General features: G+C 34.9%; 1 protein-coding gene across 3 annotated transcripts in view; it reads left to right on the top strand.

Annotated features, from left to right (window-relative positions):
* The first annotated feature begins 1,237 nt into the window (after positions 1-1,237).
* Positions 1,238-14,600, top strand: part of LOC108906807 — a 40,926-nt gene continuing 27,563 nt past the window's right edge. For all 3 annotated transcript variants that reach the window (XM_018710188.1, XM_018710190.1, XM_018710191.2), the window contains exon 1: positions 1,238-1,483. The gene's annotated coding sequence lies outside the window, so the exon portion shown is untranslated. The remainder of the gene's footprint in view (positions 1,484-14,600) is intronic.

Below are 14,600 nucleotides of genomic sequence, written 5' to 3' on the forward strand. Positions count from 1 at the left end.
CTTAATATTTCCTTAACTTTAAGTAAAACGAGCAATAATTTTTTGTATCACATTTTAATATAACAATGTTTCTATGGTGTTGATCAGCAATAAGAACCGAAATGAACATCAGGGCGGAACTAGATGTTCTAATCGCTGGTCCGCCCCCACAGAGCGTAGCCCGAGACCAACAAGGGCGGGTCAAAGACTCCTAGCTGCACTGTAGACGGTGCCTTTTTCATAGTGGCGTCCTTCCACTTCTCCCCTCGCTTAAAGAGCTGAAATGGCAACAAAAATGCCTAATAGCAGCGAAGCCAGTAGCCCGAGAAAATAATGTTCTTTCACTAATTCTTAGCCATATTTTAAAACCAAAAATGTAAAGCATATTTTAAATTGACTTTATTTCTCCCTTTATAAACACGTGTCCGAGACACGTTGCACAAAGTAGTTAAGAGAATAATATTTTATTTCATTCGTAGATAATGAATTAACTTGGATGATGCGTTTTTTCAAGTGTAGCCCCTTTCCGCACAAGCCTTTGGCTTTTGGATTTGGGGGTTGTCTCATTTATGTGGTGTGTTTTATGTTTATGTTTAAAACAAACCAATTTCGAGCAAGTTACCTTAAAACAATTTTGCTTCCTTAAAAAGTCATGTTAGTATTAGTTAAAATGAGATAAAAAGAATTTTTTGAAGGCCCACGTACGGTCCATTCGTTTCCGGACACCCTGTACATTCAGGAATAGAATTGCCTACTGTTTTTGTGCAAAATTAAATTTAAGGTGTAATACGGGTGCTTACACATCTTAAAATCATTAAAGTGTAACAAAAACGAATTTTAGGAATAAATTTTGGAGTTTAAATTTTCCTGCGGCCTCCTAACGCACCAGTACTGACGCTGCCGATTTTCTAACAAATACAAGAAGGCACAGAGGGGTATTAGGGTTTCATGTAACGATATTTCCTCTTTAATTCCCTGGACACGAAAGATTTGTTCCAAATTCTTCCACATGATTTTTATATTTAATTATTGATTTTCACATTGAAGTTAGGAGTAGTACCTGTTTCCAAAGGTGATTTATCCACATACATGGCAATTTGTGGGATTTTTGGATTTGTATCATAGCGTATCTTTCGAATGCGAGTATAGGTGAAATGTAAAATTGGCGTAGCTAGTAAGCCGACGAAGGTAGAGGTTTTTAATGATGGGGGCGCTTGCGCCGTGCGGTCCGTTGCTCACGTTGAACGAGTTGAACTAGTTGGATATTTGAGTTGAGTTCGAGTAGCGGGTCTACAAGTATCAGTTCGTTCAGTGGCCGATACTACGATATGAGCTCGGTGTAGAAATTTCGTACGTTCATCAAACAATACCACAAACGCCTACCCAAGTGCCTAATGCCGAATTGGGCAGACGAGTGAGGGAACATCCGAGGGAATCTAAGATCAGATCTGTGAAAGTGTAAACATGCTAAAGGGATTTTCCTAGTCGAGTTCTACCTGTAAAGGTATGTAAATTATGTTTATTTTCTCTCGCAGCTACGGTATGCCTGTCAGTGTTTGACACCTAAGCTACCGGATAACTAGGCACGCTCCTCGTTGAAGACTTTAATAAGTTCACACTCGATAACAAAAGCAATTATCTAATTTTAATTACCTTCTCAAATGCGGCTATTTTACTCTTGCACCTATTTATTTATATGACGAAGTACGTGAATCTCACAAGGTCAAATTACATTTTTTACTTTAAAGGAATGTTAGAAATACAAAATACAGGAAATTATCTAGTTTTGCAATAATTTTACGTTGAATCAACGTTACGTAAATGGAATGTTTGGGGTCAATTTACCATACCCCACCTAGATTTTTACAAATCGTAACTTACATGTGATAGAATAACGCTAAAATTTAAAAAAATCTTCAAAAATTTCATATTCCCCATTTAAACAATTATCAGATGATGTAGCTCCAAAATGTGACACCAAATTAATGGTGCTGAGCATTAAAATAACACAATCAGCTTTGCATTGACCTTTTGTGTGCCTGCTTGCAAACCCATTGGAATTTTAGTTCATTCAAATAGACATTCCATTATTTAAGGCGATCTAAGAGAGCTACAATGGCTATGAAGTGGGGCCCTGGTTCTTGTCAACACTACAAAAATCTGTGGCATGTGACCAATTCATTTCTCGTGAGATTTAATCCTATATTCATATAAATTTTTTTCCTTTAAGGACGATAATACCCTATATCGAGGTATTAGTGGTCGCTGCGATGTGTAGCCTTCAGGAATATATGTTAACGACATATAACTGTAGTTTTAGTACTACTGGATAATGATGTACGAAAAGTAAACTCTGTTTTGCATCTATTAGGTATCCTATATCAGCAAATATCACATTAAAGAGGCATTGAAAGAGAATTCTATAGAAGACCGGGCTATAAAATAGATATCCGTTGTGCAAAATACGAATTGCTGTTGATATTTAAAAGGTAAGAATTGGAACGTTGAACTCTAGGTATTCTCTAAGAGCGAAGTATGTCTCGTGTTATTAAAATAATTTACAACATATCTAGGTACTAATCACTTTAAACATAACACCGTTGTTTCTTTAAACAAAGTCAAGTATTATGCGCAGACATTGTTTATTAGGTGATAACTTTTCAGAGTACAAGTACGTTTTTAAATATTTATTTTTAGATATTAGGAGAGAATAGGGCATGTTGAATGTTGATAACCAGATAAAAAGTATTGATTCTTTAACAATTGTTATTACCTTAACTTGTCAAGAGAAGCAATAATCGATCAATCATTGTAAGAGATTTGAGATTTAATGGATTTTTTTTTTCGAATCACTTAAAGATATAAAAATCGATAAAACACGTTTTCGTGCAACAAAATAATCGTCTCGTAGGCAGGCGTGAAATCTTATGCACTATCCCTCAGCCTCTACAATTCCTCGTAAATACTACCTACAATTATTACTGATAACTTTTCTTGTATAGGTCAAGGTCGTTTTTTTAAATTTAAGGAAATGCACCTCGAAAATAATTGTACTTATTTGGTAATTTTCGTTTGGACACCCTGTACCGCTTGTCAAGATATTTCAGGCGCCCCGTGTCCGGCGATACTCCTAAGTGAATGCAAATAAAATAAAGAAGGTGTATACCAGTTGTTGGTTAAGAATTGGATGACTTATATGCGTTGGAATTTTGATTGTTTATTTAGTAAAAAAGTAACAAGGTATAACCGCTAAAACTATCGACGGTGATGACATGTAAGTAAAGTGATATTTTAATTACACCAGTACGCTCTTCAGTTCAGATTTTCGATTACTGCCACATTTTTTTAACAAAGTTTTGGAATTTGGTCGCACTTCTCTATTTTCCCAGATCACTGCTAGCCTTTTATAAATAACATTTAAAATTATCAACCAAACAAATTTAATGTTTAGAACAACCCTAAAATTTGCAAAAAAAAATATTCAAATGCAGTTGCAGCCCCAACCCAATTTGAGATAAGTCACCCCATCTAGGAAACGGGTACCATTGCCGCGAAACGCGAAATTTGTGTTTAATTTGAATTAGACGGGGATTCTTGTTTTTTTGTTGAAGAACCCCCTTAAAAAAAATTAGACGGGCTTAACACCGCCGGGCATTGCAGTTTTTGGATTGGACCATGATAATTTGTCTTTGTTCATGATCTGATCGTTAAACCCGATAAAAATGCCTTACCCCTTACCGGTATACTAAAACAAGCGAGGCGGAACTGGTGCCATCTATAATGCAATGATACGAGATCACCCCTGACGCAGTTTTAAAGAGATCGTAACTGATTCATTTTATTCCTTAAACTTGTGGTAGGTAATAAGTACGTACATGAAAGTACCTGCATGTGCTAGTGCGTCGTTTGTTTCTGTCATATCGTTATTTTTTAGGTTATGTGTGCCTGTGCTAGGCTAGCAGATACAAGAGGTAATACAAGTGATTTGTTTACAATAAACGCGATCTACTTTCGGTCATTATATTTACATTTAATTGCTAAACCGTTCCTTGTTACTAAACAATTTCCTAACGCGTATTTTAGTAAAACGGCGACAATAAAGAAAGTTGTAAAATGCACGGAATACCAAATAGAGTGTTGAGAAACTTTGCAACGGAGTTTGAATCTAAATACTTCTAGATAGCCGCATGTTTGCTGCCGTTTCGTTAATGAGATTAGATAAAACGCGATAATGTTTATGTTAATCTGTCGCAGTTTCGTAATGAAATCCACCACTTTTCTGTTGAGGTCCGTTTCTGGTCGCCGGGTGCTCAGTATAAATATTATATTGTAGAACTGGAAAAATCTTATCGAATTCGAGCCATCTCTTTGTATCATCGTTAGGGACGTTGGATCTGCGTAGACAAAGCGTGTTGTATTTATTAAAAACAGATAAATGTGGAGTATCTAATTTAAATAAGATTATCTGAGGGAAACAACGTCTTATCCCATTATTTTCTGTATAGAAGATAAGTACTAGGACAACTTAAGATTCGTTTGTGTTTCGAAATAGCTTTGATTGATCGATAGCAATACAAAGTTCAATCTCAGAAATCCCACAGAGCTGAAACGTCGTTGGAATCCTTATTATATATAAATCTAACTTTCCTTTGTGTTTATTTTTTCGATGATTAAGGATTTTCGCGCGGTGCTGAGAAAATTCTTCCGGAAGTGGTGTGTGTTTGTATTTTGGGAGCCGTGAGTTTATTTACGGTCCGGCTTTTAGTAAGAGCCCATTTTAGCGCGTCCGTTTAGACAAATAATCATGTTTTGTTACTCATGTTTATATTATTAGACTGCAGAGCTATATATACAATAACGCGATGAGGTGTTCAATGCTGAGTGCATATAAAAAGAACAAGCGAATTTCCTGTTTATCGGCAATCTCGGGATATTTTCTAGTAACTCGCGGTTTTTATTGGACGATGGCTGGTAAACTCCCCCGTAAATTTCGACTGCACGCCAATAAACAGGTTAGGTTTATCGCGCTTTATAATTATACGTTTTTAAAACGGCGTGTCTTTGCCGTGACTATTAGCTAACATATATTCCTAGTTCCATCGAAACCGTTACAAAGCCCGCAGTGCCTAATTAACCCGCAGTTCATCGGTTAAAAATGGTTTGTTTTGTAAATTTAGTTTGTTCGAATCGTGAAATCGCAACGTCGGTCACGACATTGATGTTGAAAGCGTATTGTTTCGAAATTTTTTTGCAGTTCCTCTTTTAACACACAGTAATTTGCGTGTAAACTCAAGTTTGTTTTAAAAATACTTTTATAATGCTTCTTTGTAAGTTATTAATTAAACAAGTGCATCTCAAACGGTCATACCCTAGGCACCAACTAATCTAAGCTGTTCCGAGTTTGTTCCTGTTCAACATGTTGGTTTAACGCGAAAATAACCGTTTGCTCTTCAAACAATATTTTTTTCGAACGTTAATTAGTCTCGGTACTGCTATATTACGACGACAGTCGATCTATGGATGAAATAACGTTATTTTTGTAGCACGGTTTTCCTGTGTTGGCCTTCGAACCGCCCCACCGCTAACCGGATTATTTTCTATATTATAAATTTAAAATAATGTATTGTAAACATCACATATCACGGACTTTTGTCACTTAAATTACTACTTTATTAGATATGGGACATCTTGACACCTAAAACAGTTATATAAAGTGATTTTATAAGAATTTAGCAATGTATTCAAAATTTCAAAACGATATTTCCATGTTTCGACGGCATTTTTGAACACGGCTGCAACTTGGAAAGGTTCTTGGATATTATAATCCATTATTTGTCCATCGCGTTTGGATTTATGTCGTTTTTTCCTTCGACAACCTGATTTCACCTGCTAGTCAGTAATAATCGACTGAAAGATCAAAAGTTAATTTCATACACATCGTCGGCGTAAGGCAAAACAGTTTAACAATTTCTCAAGTGGATGTTATGCAACCCAATAATCTTTGGAATTTAGGTGGCGATCGGGCGAAGCAATTTCAAACGTAGGAAAATATTAATCAAATTCCAACGGCACGCTCGCTAATAAACCGATATTTCGTTGCACGGAAATATCCCGCATAGCTTATTTGGTTAAATATGTGCATTTTATTAAATTAGTTAAATATTAACATAACATAATAATTACAAAAATTAAAGGATAAAAAGATCCTAAATGTTTATTGTTTATCACGTTTAAGAAATCATACGAAATATCCAGCGGTAAAGGAATTTTCAACATTTTTACTTCACTTTCAAATGGTCCATGGGCTCTAATTATATTTCTTTTTGACAATCCCACCTGTCAGCTCTATTGGTTTGGTTCATCCTCTTTAAATTGAGCCATTCAAGAGCTTCGTACGATGATTTGTCGCTAAACTTTCGTCGTTCAAAAAATAAAAATGACCATTTTGGTTTTGATAATTAATTATTCGGGAATTAATCGCACAGAAAATCTGAGCACTGTTTCGAAAATAGTAAAGTATCTTCCACATCGTTAGTATTCCTTTATAACTCAGCATTGTCCCCTAATTAATGAGGTTTTCCAGGTTTCCCTCATTCCTGCACTGAATGGTGGTTAGGGCCTACCAACTATGTCGTTCCTGGGCGCAAATGCGGCCTGCGTAATAATAATATGCCGCCTCCTCTCCCGCACAAGTCTCCGACTTCTGGGCTAATTCTCGTAATTAGAATGAGGAGTAGAGATATTATTATTATTGTGAATATTGCAAAAAAATTTTTAAAAAATATTTTATTGTTAATTTTTTCGATATCTAACGTTTTTTTGGTGAAAAAAAAATGGATTTTTGAAGAAAAAACATTTTCAATTAAAAAAAATGAATAAAAGATGCAAAATGTACCCTTTGATGTTTAGCAAAAGTGATAATTTCAATCATTCGAATCATAATGAAAAAAAAAAAAACGCAGCGGTTTCAATCCTTAGTCCATTCATTATTTTTATCTCAACTTTAGCGATACGCAATTTTTTAAAATTTTTTGGGTCATCTAAAAAAAAAATTTTTTTTTCAAAAAACGATAAGAACCTCTTGTAGAGGATACTTTAAAGTTTTCAAATCCTTGCTTAGACTTTCTGTACGATCTTTAGTTCCCGAGTAATGTAATTAATTATTAAAAACAAAAAAAAATTGCTTTGAACAAGGATAATTCGGGACAAATCATTGTACAAAGCTCTTGATTAGCTCAAATTAAAGAGGTTGAATCAAACTAAAAGAGCCAAAAAAAAAAATAGTGAAGGGCGTGGACGTTTCGAAAGGGAGATGAAAATTTTGTTTTCCGCTGGATTTTTTATGATTTCTTAAAAAAAGTAAAAATTCCCGACTTGCAGATCCTGAAACTAGAAACCTCAATCTTCAATATGCTTATTTTTTAATTGCTCTACGACTATTTTCCATTAAGTTCCAGCCATTTGAAAATCACTTAAAAATTTTTTAATCCATCAATTTTTGTGACTAGTTTATTTATATACACACAAACACTGTCACAAAGTGAATGTACATTTCTAACAAAAGTATCTCCCGTTTAAGTTGAGAGGATTTACTTTTTTTTATTAATAGTAAAAAAAAACAAATACGGAAGCTCTGGTACTTATTTCTAATAATTAAATATCACAGACAGGAATATAGGTGGAGCCTACTTATTTTGTCCTAATTAATTTTTAACTGTCACTGGCAATGTTATCAGCATATTAATAAAGTGCTCTATTTTTCTCTTATTCTGACATTAAACCGATAACTTTTTTATGTGCCGAAAAAATATTATTTCAATAATTAAAACGTTCCTAATTGCTCCTTTGACAATTTAACAACTGTTGACTTGGCCGTGACATTATAGGACACGACGACGGAGCGGAATATTTTTAACTTTTTTTCGCATTCTTCTGTGACATGTAAACGATTGCATCGATTATAAATTTATTACCCGAATTCGCATAAAAAGCTTTTATTGTTGTCGCGACCTTGTACTGCCTACGAATTTATTAAATGTAAGAAAATGGTTTTAAGAGAATTATGAAAAAACATTCGACCAGCGTATTAATGAGGTTCTTAACCAGCAACGAAATTTTAATCAAGTTTCGAATGCAGGCGATTACCTAATAAAGAAGGTTTGATAACTGGTATTACTTGAAAGATATTTTGCAATTAGTTTGTTCCTCGATATGTAACTAGTAGGAATCAAGTATGCGAATTTTTACTCGAAAAAACCAGCTCGGAGGCATACGGGGATTAAAAAATGCGACGGCTACGTGGGACAGACGGAGATGGCGATACGAAACGGCTTTTTCAGTAAAAATGATAGGAATTTAAATCACGATATAATAAAAATGAAAAGATGATATTTACCCGCACATGGCTAACAACTCCCAACGCCAACATAAACCATCTATACTGCAAGAACTATGACGCCGTATTTCATCCTGTATCCCCGCGCGCTTTTTACTATTTGTTCGTTTCCATTATATCTTATTGCGAGCCGTCTGCGTCGGCCTGTTAATTTTTTAAATAATTTTTCGTATTCGCGAAATTTCTAGGCCTGTGGTGTAATTGTTACGCAATAAATAACGTCGCCCGGTGTGAAATTCTGATTTAACTTATCTTTGGGAATATTTAAAATTCAGTTCGTGTTTCCACTCGCCTTACAAAATAGTTAAAGTGTTTGTACACTGAAACTTTCCATTTCCCAAGAAAGTGAAATTTTACTCGCTCATAGATACACATTTATGAACATAAACACGACCTTCGTCATATTTATCACGAGCATGTTTGATTTATTGGTATTATTTGTGGAATTTATTAGATGAGTAATAAGTTGTTGCGACGGCGAAAAAACGCGCATCTAGATGATTAATAAAAAGGAAAACAAGTGGAAATATAAGCGTCAAACTCCGTTTTGCTAAGTTCGACAAGAAAATTGTATTAGAAAAGTAAACACGAACGTCTTTATCTAATTTCTTGTTACTCCCGTTATCTTAAAAAAAACTACGTGGTGATGTATCACAAAGTAATCACAAAGCAATTATTTGAGGAATGCGTCCTAGCGGTTATATTTATTCGATCCCTTAAATAATCCAAGTTGCATTAATTTCCTGGAAGCCTAGGTGTAACTAATGGCTGTCCGCAGTTCTTAGACTATCAAGAATTACATTAATTTTAGCCTCATAAATCTACCCCCGCCTTGTTAGAAACATTATTCTGGCTTTGAATCAAATAGGTTGTGCCATTTTCGATAAATTCCAGGAGGTCGTATTCCGGGAAATAGAAACGTTCGTAAAAAAAAATTTGATTTATTAGGGCAGACATAATGAACGTGCTTGCACGCCGTCGATAAAAAAACTCCGGTTTACGAGAATACGAAATAACTTTGTTTAAAAAAAAGGGAGCAAAAAATTCACAACAAAGCCCGGCACTTATCTTGGGATGATTTATGTGACAGGTGTCACTGGATCCAATCAAACACGGCAAAAAAAACGGGTTGTAAATAAAAAAAAAGGTCGTAAAAATAATTATTTTTCCCAGAAATATGTTAAGTTTACGATAATCTCAAATTAATTTGTATGTAAAAAAACTTACACTTGACCCAGATTAATTCCAAGAATATTCATAAAAAGAGGCAATTCCTGAGATAAAAAAATTAAATAGAATTACGCTGGGGATCTCTCAGTTCATTCAGTCAGGGCAAACGATACAGTGAGTTGTATTTAGAAACTGTAATGAATGAATCAAGTTCGGTTTTAATTAAAAAAATTGTATGGAATATGAAATAACATCTGGAATGGTAATTTAATAGTAATAAGGTTAAGTCTACTATTTCTATTGAAACGGGCAGCAACAGCTATAGTTTTTTCAATTAATTTAATGCATTTAGTTTATTTAACTTTGGCATCGAAATAATAGTGATTTTAAGGCGGCTTGTACTGATATTTAAAGTACAGTAGAAACTCGATAATCCGAACTGATGGCCATTGCTTGAAAGAAACAAGTGAACAAAAATAAACATTTATATAACAGGGGTTTTAAAGCTTTCACTGATATTGAAAGTACGGTAGAACCTCGATAATACGAACTGATTAAGCCGAAGGTAGTTCGGATTACCAAATATCCCTCGCAAATACACTCAACAAATACGGATTTCAAGTAGATTAACGCTCGAAACTTTAATAACAATCAAAATTGAAACGGGTTAAACAGGAATCGACCAAAAAGGGACAAAATTACGCGTAGTACATACTTATGTATGTACAGGGTGATCGATTTAACCGAAGAAATGAGTTTTTCTGGGAAACTGCCGAGAAAAATAAATTATTTTAGAAACTATTTCATTTTTGCTTAGTACCTATCCACTTATTTTCAAAGTGCAAATTTAAATAGTTTTGAACAACTGCAGCATTATGGTAAGGCACATTTTCTATAAGAATAGTAATTTCAGTTGCAAGAAAATTGCAATACCTTTGTCCCGTTAAGAGAAAAATATGGATCTATTAACTGGCGCCCTACAATTCCACACCATACATTGACACTAAAGTGACCCTGCCTTTGAACTTCTCTAATACTATGTGGGTTTTTGTCCGACCAATGATGAGTATTTTTCCGGTTTGGAATGCCATGACTAATAAAATGACTTTCGTCTGTCCACAAAATGTGGTTATACAAATTAGGATTATCATCTAATGCAACTAAGAACTGAGAAATAAAATGTTTTCGCCGTTCAAAATCTCCAGGATTTAACTCTTGCGCACTATGTATTTTATAATCGTGAAATTTGTTAATTTTTAAAACTCTGAATTGCAGTATATGTCAAATTCAACTCTCTCGAAGCCTTTCTAATCGATGCTTCAGGATGATTTTCAAAATAGTTTATTATAATTGCCACATTTTCATAAGCGGTTACTGTTTTTTGTCTCAACCTGTTAACTAAAAAGATTTTTTATTCTGACGGAGAACATTTTCCAATTTGCTAAATATTTGATGATTTGGAAGAATTCTCTCGAGATATCTCAGTGCGGATAATCTTCTTGCCCGTAATGCATTTTTCTGGGCTTCTCCGAAAATTAATCCACTTTTTCGTCATGGGAAAACATTTTATTACTGTTACCTTTCAGTAACTACTACTAATGAACGATCACAACACTTCAAACATTAATTCTATAAACTCTATAATGATTATTAAAACCTTCAAAATTCTGACACTTCTCTTTGAGGCATATGTCATATGAAAACTAATACTGTTTTTTGCCTAGCTTGCTTGCGTTTACTCAAAAAATAATAAAGTTCAACGAACTTATTAACAAAGAATCGACAACAACTTTATAAATAATAGGAACATAAAAAAATGTTATATAGGAAAAATATTCAAAATTAAGGGATCTTTATCGTGCATGACATATTAAAAATTGTATGTTACTGGAAAAAAATGTTTTGAAGCGACGCCTAGCGTCGTAAAGATAATTTCTGTATTTTGACGCTACCTTCAAATAAAAGTAATCAGAAATGCAATAATTTCTAAAATAATTTATTTTTCGCAGCCGTTTCCCAGAAAAACTCATTTCTCCAGTTGAATCGATCACCCTGTACATAGTCAGATTCGGGTTATTATCGGTCGTTCGGATTAGCGGGGAATTCAGATTACCGACATTCGGATTATCGAGGTTCTTGCTTTCGAAGAAAAATTAAATTTTCAGTTCGAAATTATGACGAAATAGGAAGTAGTAACGCTATTTTGACTCCACCCTGTATCATTTTGTGTGTGGAAAAACGATTTTTCCGTGAATCGCCGGCACCCGCCCGCAGTATTAAGAAAGTAGTACGCCTTAACTACAAGTTTTTCATTTCTACCGTCCGATGTGGCAAAAGGTCAATGGAAATTAAGTAAGTAATCCACTCGGGGTCGAAATGCGAGGCCTCCTTTATACACCCATAACAGCAGCCTCGCACCATTCCCAGCAGCTAAGGCAATAAGGCATAACCGTACTTTAGATAGATCAAGAAACTACATAACCTCTCAAGGTCGAATTCCGCATACCTGGTGAATTCATGATGAATGTAATTATTATAAGAACCCTCCGACAGGTAAAAAAACCTGAACTCATCAAAACATTGGATTCACGTTATGTAGGCCCTCGCGCGGCCGACCGGACCAGTAAATAGGAATTAATTTCGGACGAAAAATATTTTTACCGTGGTTTTGAATCGGAACCCGCATGAATCGGACAACCTCCGCTAAATCTGTCTCGCCTTGATTGATATGGAAGTTTTCTGTATGACTAATACGAGTAAATCCGACTGGTGGTTTATTAAAATTTCTCGGTTTATATTTAGATATTACGTTCGATTTGTCGGTGACTGTCCCGGGGCGTTGCCGATCGGAAATACCATTCCCTCGTAAATTTAATTAGTTTTTATATGTTTCCTGTGCATTATGAAAGCACTGGATACCGACAAACCGTAATTTACACACTGTATATCACAGCGGAATCGCTCGAAGAACCGTTCGAGAAAACTGCGATTTTACCGCAGATTCTTTGTTAAGAAATCTATGAAGTGGTAATAATAATATATTAATGATTGCAATTCTCATTATTACGAATTATGCGCTCTATAACTAAAGAGAAATGTTTAGATACAATGAATGGCATGTCGCTGACGGCAGCTTGTTACGAAAAGTGAGACAATAACGCCCGGATAAACTTTCTTTGGTAATATTCAGTTTATGCAATTTAATAGGCGTCTCACACTTTCTATTGTGCGTTTGGTCGCATTCTTTGTCCGCTAATTGTCGTCAGTTTTCGAAACAAACGGAAGCGCTAATACCGAAAACAACTTTTGTTAAAGTTCTCAGACATCTTGCTAGGGGTACTGCTCACCCCTAGCTACGCCCATGCCAAAAGAACTGACAAGTGAGATTGCCGCCAGATTGCCAAAAAGAAATTAATGAACCCCGTAGACCTTTCGAAAGAGAGGCGAAAATTTTGTTGCCGCTGGATTTCTTAAAGATGGTCAATGATAAAAATTTTTGGTTTTCAGATCCTGAAACTGGAAACTTCAAGCTTCAATTCGCTGTTTTCATTATTGCTGTACGACCATTTTGCGGGAAGTTACAGCCTTTTGAAAATCACCTAAGAATTAAAGATTTTTTTCATCCTTTAATTTTTGTGGCTAGTGTATATGCTGTTTAAAATTTCAATATCGCCGGTTACATTCAGCGTGGTTACATTTTATTCCCACTTCTCGTTTTACTGGTATCGGTAATTGAATGTAGTTCGCTCTCGCGAAACATTCGACTACAATGTTGCGTACAGCGAAAGAACGCTACGCGCAACCCGACGAATACGGAGGACGTAAACAAGTTTATGCCTCATAATCATGTCCTCTCGATCGAGGTTTTATGTTAAACTAGGATTTGCCATATTTAAACGATACGTTTTGTGCGTTTCAAACAAAGGCTGGCGAAGTTTTGCATATCGGTGCTCGGTAAAAACGCGACGGATACCTGCGAGTTATTTTAATTCGAACTACCTCTCAGGACGTCGGGCACAAGACGACCCTTGCAATTCTACGCTCGGTTCACCTATCGCGCTAATCTCCGTTGGCACACATGCTTCTAATATAGCCGGGATGGTTGTCACAAACTGTTTTTTTTTTCTTCGTTGGTATTGTGCCACGTGACGGAAACTATTACGCTAGGTGCGTATATCTGGATGTATCTAAATCCTCCTCACTTACCGCTGTTGCTTTAAATTATACGTAAATCGTGTTATTTAAATTAAACGGTCGTAAAGGCGTCGGGTTCATTTCATGAAAACGCGTTACAAAACGAAGAATTCACAAATAATATCTATTGTGACGTAACATAAGTAACCTTTGCTAGATTTGATTAATCTTCAGAGATTTTTTTTGTTCAGAGGTTGGTAATTCAGCATTAAACAATTTAATTAGTTTTTTGTTTTTGGATTATAATATTGCTTGTTTGTTTATTGTAACAGTTTCACTGGTTTCGTAAGTTTGTGCGCTTTTTTCTTTGACTAGATACAAAGAAGTTATTAAATTGTTTGTCATAGTAAGACTTGAAAACAGCTCACAGATCTACACCCATCCTACAGGCATTATTATTTTCCGTTATACACAATTCCAAGGTAAGCCTATCTAAGCCAAATAAGATAATAAGACTCGCATTATAAAAATCCTAAATGGACAACAGATGTTTCGATTTGTAATAATGTTTGAGTAGATATAGTCAATACTTATTTATATAAAGTAGTATAATATTAATGTTTTTTTTTGTATTTTCATACAAATTACAATTCTAGAAAAAAAACTGCGTTTAACTTTAGTAAATTACATCGCACTTGATATTAAATAAAGCTAACGACCTGATTTTTTCATCACATTTTTAGGGGGTTAAGTATTAATGTGTATATCGAATGTATACAGGGTGATTCACAACTTAACACAAAATTTGAGAATGGATGTGTTGTCCTACGGAAAAAATGTAAACAGCTAATATTGTGAAACATATAGTAAATTTCAAGACAATTTTTTTCTCGGAAATAGTTGAGTTTAGGACCCGTCATAT

The sequence above is a fragment of the Anoplophora glabripennis genome, unplaced genomic scaffold (assembly GCF_000390285.2).
Source record: "Anoplophora glabripennis isolate ALB-LARVAE unplaced genomic scaffold, Agla_2.0 scaffold5, whole genome shotgun sequence".
NCBI lineage: Eukaryota > Metazoa > Arthropoda > Insecta > Coleoptera > Cerambycidae > Anoplophora > Anoplophora glabripennis.